This window comes from Panthera onca, chromosome D1, assembly GCF_046562875.1.
Source record: "Panthera onca isolate mPanOnc1 chromosome D1, mPanOnc1 haplotype 2, whole genome shotgun sequence".
Lineage (NCBI taxonomy): Eukaryota > Metazoa > Chordata > Mammalia > Carnivora > Felidae > Panthera > Panthera onca.
This window is the reverse complement of record NC_138348.1, coordinates 94,855,505-94,863,252: the sequence shown is the minus strand read 5'-3', so window position 1 is coordinate 94,863,252 and position 7,748 is coordinate 94,855,505. Positions and strand designations below refer to the sequence as shown.

Here is a 7,748-nt window from a genome sequence, read left to right as displayed (position 1 = left end):
AGCCACCCAGGCGCCCCTCTCCAGTTGCGTCTTAACTGGAATGTACCTCCTCTGAGGGCCTTGCCCTGGCTGCATCTGCTAACCCTCACCCTGCTCACTATGGCATTACCCTATTTCATTTTGTCAAGGCTCTATGATTAGCTCCTTTAGTTTTGAATTTCCATATTTATCATGGCCCTTGCCCTGGTAGAATATTAGCTTCCTACTTGTGGGGCCTCTTCCTCGTTGAGCACCATAATCCTAGCTCCTAAAACAGTGCCTGGCACATGATGGACTCTCCATACATAGTTGTTACCTGGTCAAATAACCAACGTAATGACCCATTGACCTGAGGTCTAGCCGTGGAGGCAAAGAAAGATAGACAGTAATAATGACCGCTTTCATTTATCAAGGGGCTTTACAGGCATTATACTGAGGGTTTGACATGCATTGTCTCATATAATTAGTGCAACAACCCTATTATTCCTATTTAACAGATGAGAAAATTGAGGGTCAAGAAGTTAAAAAAGAAACCAAAAACTTACTCCAGATATATATCTGCCTTAGTACCCTGCATGGCAGAGCAAACCCAGACTTAGAGCTCTATCATCAAAGCCCAAATGCTTTAACTATTTCATTCAAAGAATCACCAACGTCAAGAAAATACCCCCTGCCAGGGGAACCAAGACGACCAAGACAGGGGGAGGACAATAACGAGTACTGAGAGGGATGTGGAAAGTTGGAACTCTTGTGTGTCACTGGCGAGAATATGAGTTGTCACTTTGGAAAACAGCTTGGAAATTCCCCCAAAAGTTGAACATAGTGTCACCATTATCGTCTAGCAATTCCCCTCCTTGATGTAACTGAAAGCATATAAAGAAAAACGCATACACAAATGCTGGTAGAACGACTATTCATAACAGCCAAAAAGCAGAAGCAGCCCGAAGGTCCCACTGATGAATGTGTGAACAAGATATGGTTAACTTACACAATGGAGTATTATGCGGCCGTAAAAAGGAATGAAGTCCTGATTTGTGTTACAACATGATGCTAAGTGGAAGACGCCAAAGAAAGGCCAAATATTATATGCGTACGTTTATACAAAATGGCCAGAAGAGGCAAATCCACAGTGCTGGAAAGCACATTAATGGTTGCCGGGGGTTGGGGGGGTGGGTGGGTGGGAAATGGAGAATGACTGGTAAAGAGTATGGTGTGGTTTTTTGGGGTTTTTATTTTGGGGGCAGTTAAACCTAAGTGTTTGTGGTAGGTTAGATGAAGACTGGAGAGTCATGGAAAAGTGTGATCATACAAAAAAACGGTACGAGCAAAGAGTAGTAAACTAGGGAAAACAGCGAGGTCTGTTCACTCAGATTCCTTTCGGCGTCCATCGGTCTTCAGAGACAGGGACGTTCCTTTCCTCTGAGTACGGGAAGGGAGCCTCTCGCGGGAGGACCTTACAGTCTGCTTCAGAAGAAAGTCAGAAAACCCCTCCTCTACCTGCCATCTCTCAAGTTCCTTCCGCTTGAAACATCCAGTGTGCCGAGGGCCACATTTGGGGTTAGGACGTTCTGCCCCCCGTCATCATCTTCTGCACACCTGCTTCTCACTTAGGAAGCTCTGCATACCCAGCTGTGTCACCTTAAGCCCTGTCCCTTCCAGCCTTCCGGTTTGCTTTTCAGATTTAATGTCCTCTGGAGTTTCTTTACGGGGAGACTAAAATATTCTGGAATTAGATGGCGGTGATGGTTGCACAATCTTGTGAATACGCTAAGGTTCGGTGAAACCCACTGAACTATATGCTCTCGGTGATTAAAATGGTGAATTCTATGTGATGTGAATTTGTCTAGAAAGAAAAAAATAAGAAATTAAGATACCAGAAAGAAAGAGGAAGGAAGGGAGGGAGGGAGGGGGGAAGGAAGGGAGGGCAGAAGGAAAAAAAGAATGGCTAGGTTTCCCTGCCTGTGGATGGAGCAGTTTTGAGAGCACAGGTGTGCCAAGTGGTCAGATAAGCATCTAATGAAGAGGCCTGTTCAAGGTGGCAGAGGCCCAGCTCCTAGAGTCACCTAAGGAGCAGCGCTCCTCTTTTGAGCCGGGAAACGGGACCGGTAAGTGCAAGGCAGGGCCCAATCCATATACCGGGACTGGGCGTTAGATAGGTTTCTAGAACCAGAACCTGGACGGTGTCAGAGCACGAGCCTAGTCATACAAATCCAAGTGCATGGGGGAATCTGGATAAAGAAGGCAAGGTCGGGTGCTCCATTGGTAGGACTGAGGAACCACATGAGGGGAAGAGTGGAACAGCCACACAGGTGCTCAGGGACCCCTGTTAGAGCTCTGGAAACTGGATTAGACCGAAGGAAGGCCCGAGTATTCCAAGACTTGGCCTCCTTTTGGTACAGCTCAGCCTACTTCAGCACATCCTTACTCAGAACTGGTCAAGCATGCAGGAGATGAAATCAGCAGCTCAGCTCGGGGAGCGGGCTGGGGACATAGGGCAGTCAGTCAACCAGCAGGTTGAGATGGCACATTCCTCCAAAATGAAAGTCATTTCCCAAGTTGAAGGTTTTGGGGCTTATTCCAATGCAAAGGCCCCTGAAAAGTTAGATAATAGGCCCAAGATCACACAGCTAGAAAGTGAAAAAAGTGTTGTGATAGCCAGTTTTCCTGACTCTAATGTCCTTGCTTTCAACTGTGTGGATGAGAGGCCGTCGAGTATGGTGGTCATGAGTTCAAATCCCACCATTGCGTGACCTCGGACAAGTCACGCAGCCCCTCTGGGCTTCAGCCCTGTCCCCTATAAAATGGGGATGGCAGTGACTGTCTGTCTCAGGTGGTGGTGAGCCAATGACACAATACACACAAAGCATTTAGCATGGCTTCCAGAACCCAGAAAGAGCCAACCGTTGAGTCTTGTGCTCTTCTTGAGCCAGAGCGACGGGGCGTTCCGCGGGCACGTGTGGTGACGTCACGGTTTTGTCTAACACCACCACTGTTTTCTGTTTCCCCTTATCTTGTTCTAGAAAGACTTGCCCTTGTTTGTGTGTTTCTCGAGGGGTCAAACTGAATTGATAAAGTCACAGAGAGCACCAGACGTTTGGCCGGCTCCGTGAGAACAGAAATAGGGCAGAACTCACCGGTTGGTTTTAGACATGAGTCAACCCCGTCCAAGCTAATCCCCTATTGGCAGCTGCAAGATTTTTCTCTCACAAACTGATTATGCTGGTAAATCAAGACCTTTTTCTGTATTGAAGGAAAAAGCTTATATACATTCACTTCACAGGAATAACGTCATCAGCCGAGCACAGCCGCTGTGTAGCTGAATATATTAGAATTATCCTCTGTCACAAGGTAGCGAAGTTGACTCTTGAACAGCGTGGGCAGTTAGGAGTGCTGACCCCTCCCACAGTCAAAAATCCACGTAAAATCTTTGACTCCCGCAAAATTTAACTACTCTTAGCCTGCTGTTGACCAGAGAAGTCTTACTGATAACATGAACAGTCAACTAACACATATTTTGTATGGTGTGTGTATTATATACTGTATTCTTACAACCGAGGAAGCTAGGGACAAGACAATGTTATTAAGAACATAGAAGGTAGAGAAAACACATTTAGTACAGAAGTGTAGAGTCTGCGTGTAAGTGGACCCGCACAGTTCAAATTCATGTTTGTTCAAGGGGTAACTGGACCTGATACCCACAGATCCTCTGGTGAAAGGCTTCAGAGGGCCTCCCAAACATTAACTAGTTAGCCCTCACCATCTTTCTTGGAAAGAGGTCCATGCGACCGTCCCTCAGGGCTCTCCGGGAGGTGCTACCTACCCTTCCAGACAGAGTTCCAAAGTTCCCAACAAACCCTCTTGCCCTCTTCCCCAGGTTGAAATTAATCACCCCTTCTCTGAGCTCTGCATGCACCTTTCGTCTCTATTCTAGAAAACATCTGTGTAGTACATCATTTGAGCTCCAGGTCTTTCCCACACTTGAGAGTAAGTTTTTGATGTCCTGAACTGTCTGATTCACATCTCTATCACTTTTTTGCCCGCTCGCTCACTCACACGCCCAACATGCACCCATCACATTGGCTGTGGGTTTCTTTGTACTTTGAGTAAGACTTCCCCTTAAAATTCTGCTACATTCCTCTATGGAAGGCACCCCTTCCAGTTGAGGAGCATTTTTTTTTTAGTAAGCTCTAGGTCCCCTGTGGGACTTGAACCCATGACCCTGAGATCGAGAGTCGCACGCTCTACCGACTGAGCCAGTCAGATGCCCTAAGAAACATTTTTCTAGTAACACATGCCTTGCACTTAGTAGGGGTTTTACCTCTGTCTGTTGAAATAAATGGAAGAAAACGAAAAATGAGACTTTTGGCAATTTGACCAAGCCAACAAAATCAAGATGAAACTTGGAACTCTGTCTGCTCAGCTCCCGCTGTTATGTCTAACTGGCATTGGTGTTGTGTGCACATGCTGCTATATGGTTCCCTAAAATTCCAGATGAGGATCCTGTCGTTTTCTTTCCCTCCTTCCCTTCTTCCCCCCCCCCCCCACATATTTATTGAGCAACTATTAAATGCCAGGCCTTGTGCTAGATGACAGTGATCCAATCATGGGCGAAAGCAAACATTGCCTTTGTTTTTAAGGAGCTTAGAAACTGCACAGTGCAGGAGAGACAGTTGATCAAACAGTGCTTTGAAGGCATGTGTAATTAGCAGCAGAGGTTAGTATCCTGAAGGAAAAGAACACTGAACCATGCAAGCTCATTACTGACCTAGCCTGGCTGGAATGTGAGAGATCAGGGAAGATTTTATGGAAGAAGAGATGATTGTATCAAGAGCTGAAGGAGATAGAAGAATTGAGCAGGTAGGGGGCGTGGGGGTGGGGAGGAGTGCCAGGGTGCACAAAGATTTTGTGGTGGAAATATTTATGCGTTTCAGGAACAGAAGACCCACAGCATCTGGCTGGAGGCCAAGGAAGATGTAGGACGTGGTTCCACTGAGACCTGGACGTTTACACAGGTGCCAGAACATAGGAGGGCCAAGTAGGACAAGTTAGGAGGCTTATCTTTTATCCTTCCCCGGTAGGAAGTCATTCAAGGTTGAAATCAGGGTGGAATGTAATCAGATCGATGGTCTGGAAAACAGCTTGGCTGTTCTGCAGGGAATGGACCCGGATGTGGGGGGGGGGGGGGGGAGGCTATAAGCCGGAAATGAGACTCCCCAGTTAGGAGGCTTCTGCAAGTAGTCAGAGGACAGGGGACGATGGCTTCACTCAGGGTGGTGGCAATGAGGGTGGAGAAGGTTGAAGCCATCCAGGATGTAAAACTCACCAGGGCTTGGTGAAGGAGTGAATGAAAGCTCACGGCTCGTCTCAAAGTCACGTCTACTTTTGCCCAACTGCCATGTCCGCCATGAGACTCTGGGGTAGTGCCTGGGCATGCAAGCAACAGTCGATGGTGCAAAGAAAAGCACCTCTACCTTCCCAGTGTTTCTCCTCAAAGGTCACACTTGAAGCACACACTCACAGGGAAAACAAACTCTCCTGGGCTGAATGGGCAAGTGTGAACGTGTAGGGACCCCCTGGCTTCCCGAAGTAAGAGGTTGTGTTGAACTTTCATGATACTTGCCAGCCTGTTAAGGACCACCGACTGGAATGTTTGCTTTTTGCCAGGAGATGATGATGTCATGTCGTTGTGATGTCATGTGAATTAAAAATAAATCATAGCGCATTCATTCACTTATGTATCACTTCACTTATTTACCTGATTTGTTTTGAGCACATCCCACATTTTGGCTGTTGTGAATAATGCTGCTATGAACATGGGTGTGCACATATCTACTAGGGGCCCTGCTTTCATTTCTTTTGGCTCCATATCCAGAAACAGAACTATGGGATCACATGGTAATTGTTTTTCTTTTTTTGAGGACTCATCATACCCTTTTCCACAGCAGCTGCACCATTTTATATTCCTACCAGCAAGGCACAAATGTTCCAATTTCTCCACGGTCTCATCAACATTACATCATTATTCCCCAAATAACCTGTTTTCCGTTTGTTTGTGTTTTGATCAGAGCCATCCTCGTGGGTGTGAAGAAATATCTCACTGTAGCTCTGGCTTGCCTTTCCCTAGCGACCAGTGATGTTAAGCATCTTCTCCTGTGCTTATTGGCCACTTGTATATCTTTTTGGAACGATGTCTGTTCTAGTCCTTTGCCCATTTCTTAACCGGGCTGCTTGTTTTTTTGGTTGTTGTTGTGGAGTGGTTAGGCTTCTTCCAAATGTATCTTCAGAAACCAAACTCAACCTGGCTGAAATAAACAGAAGAATTTATTGCTTCATGTAACTGAAAGGCTTAAGGCACATCCAGGGTTAAGGTGTCCTCCCCAAAATTCATACGGTGAAGCCCTAATACCCAGTATAACTGTATTTGGAAATAAGGCTTTTAGGAGGCAATCAAGGTTACATGAGATGAGGAGAGAGGAGTCCTAATCTGACAGGACCCTCGCAAACTAAAATGCAGGTTTTTAAAATATATATATAGCAGGAATATTTTTCTTTCCACCCCCTGCGTCTGCTTTCTTTGTTGTTTTCTTTCTCAGGTGGGCTTATCCCTATAAGGTACGATGGGTAGCGTTCCTTCATTAACTCAATACTCCCTGAACTCCTCCTTTGTCCCGGACCCTGTTCTAAGCGGGGACAGGAAAGGTCCCTTTCCTCACGAGGCTTGCATTCTAGTAGGGAGAGACAGACAGACATAAAAAAAAGGAAATCTTAAATGTTCTCATCACAACATGGTAATTATGTGACATGATGTGGTATCAGCTGGTATCAGTTATGCTGGTAATCATTTTGCAATACAAAAGTGTATCAAGTCAACACGTTTTTCCCTAAATTTCGAAGATTTTTAAAAATGTTTTATTTATTTTTTGAGACAGCGTGAGCAGGGAGGGGCAGAGAGAGAGAGAGAGGGACAGAGGATCCAAAGCAGGCTCTGTGCTGACAGGCTGACAGCAGTGAGCCAGATGTGGGGCTCGATCATGAGACAATGACCTGTGTCAAGATCAGAAGTCAGATGCCTGAATGACTGAGCCACTCAGGCACCCCTAAAGATTGTTTTAATTTTTAAGTAATCTCTATACCCAACATGGGGCTCAAACTCACAACCCCGAGGTCAAGAGTCACATGCTCTACTGACTGAGCCAGCCAGGTACCTCTCAAATAAACGCTTTGTACACCTTCAGGTTACACAACATTGCATGTCAATTATGGCTCAATAAAGTCGGGGAAAAACCAAGAAATAAGTAACTGTGTATGTTCAGAATGCAAATTCTATGGAAAACAAAATAGCAGGAAAAGAGGATAAGGACTATGAGGGTGTTATGCATGCCTCGTTGTCCAGAAAGAAGTATGAGGATCAGCCTCCTGGGAATGTGGGATGATCTGGGCGCCCTGCGCTTTTGTGGAGACTGACATAAACAGATAATGCATATATTGAGTGAGCCTTGGTGATCTCGGGGCACATTGTGGTAGGCCAGTGAGGATTGGCAGGGAGGGGAGAGTATTTTTTTAGGAGCAAGCAGAGTTTACAGCCTATTTTACTCCTGTCAGTGGTGTTTTGGAGTCTAGGGGTGGGATGGCCTTTTGCAGAGCTGGGGAGCTCCTCCTAGGACACTCGTCACTTGCCCGTGGAAGTCTGAAGAAAGGGGAGGCTGGTCTAATCTGAAAGTGATCAACTTAATGCAAGAAGAAAGAATTTTAGAAAAAGTCTGAGGACT

General features: G+C 46.0%; 1 long non-coding RNA gene across 1 annotated transcript in view; it reads right to left on the bottom strand.

Moving 5' to 3' along the window:
• Positions 1–1,164: 1,164 nt before the first annotated feature.
• LOC132661016 (uncharacterized) overlaps positions 1,165–7,748 on the bottom strand; it is a 31,104-nt gene continuing 24,520 nt past the window's right edge. The window contains exons 2-3 of the long non-coding RNA XR_009602015.3: positions 5,303–6,281; positions 1,165–1,822 (exon numbers count right to left, since the gene is read on the bottom strand). This is a non-coding gene — a long non-coding RNA (uncharacterized LOC132661016). The remainder of the gene's footprint in view (positions 1,823–5,302; positions 6,282–7,748) is intronic.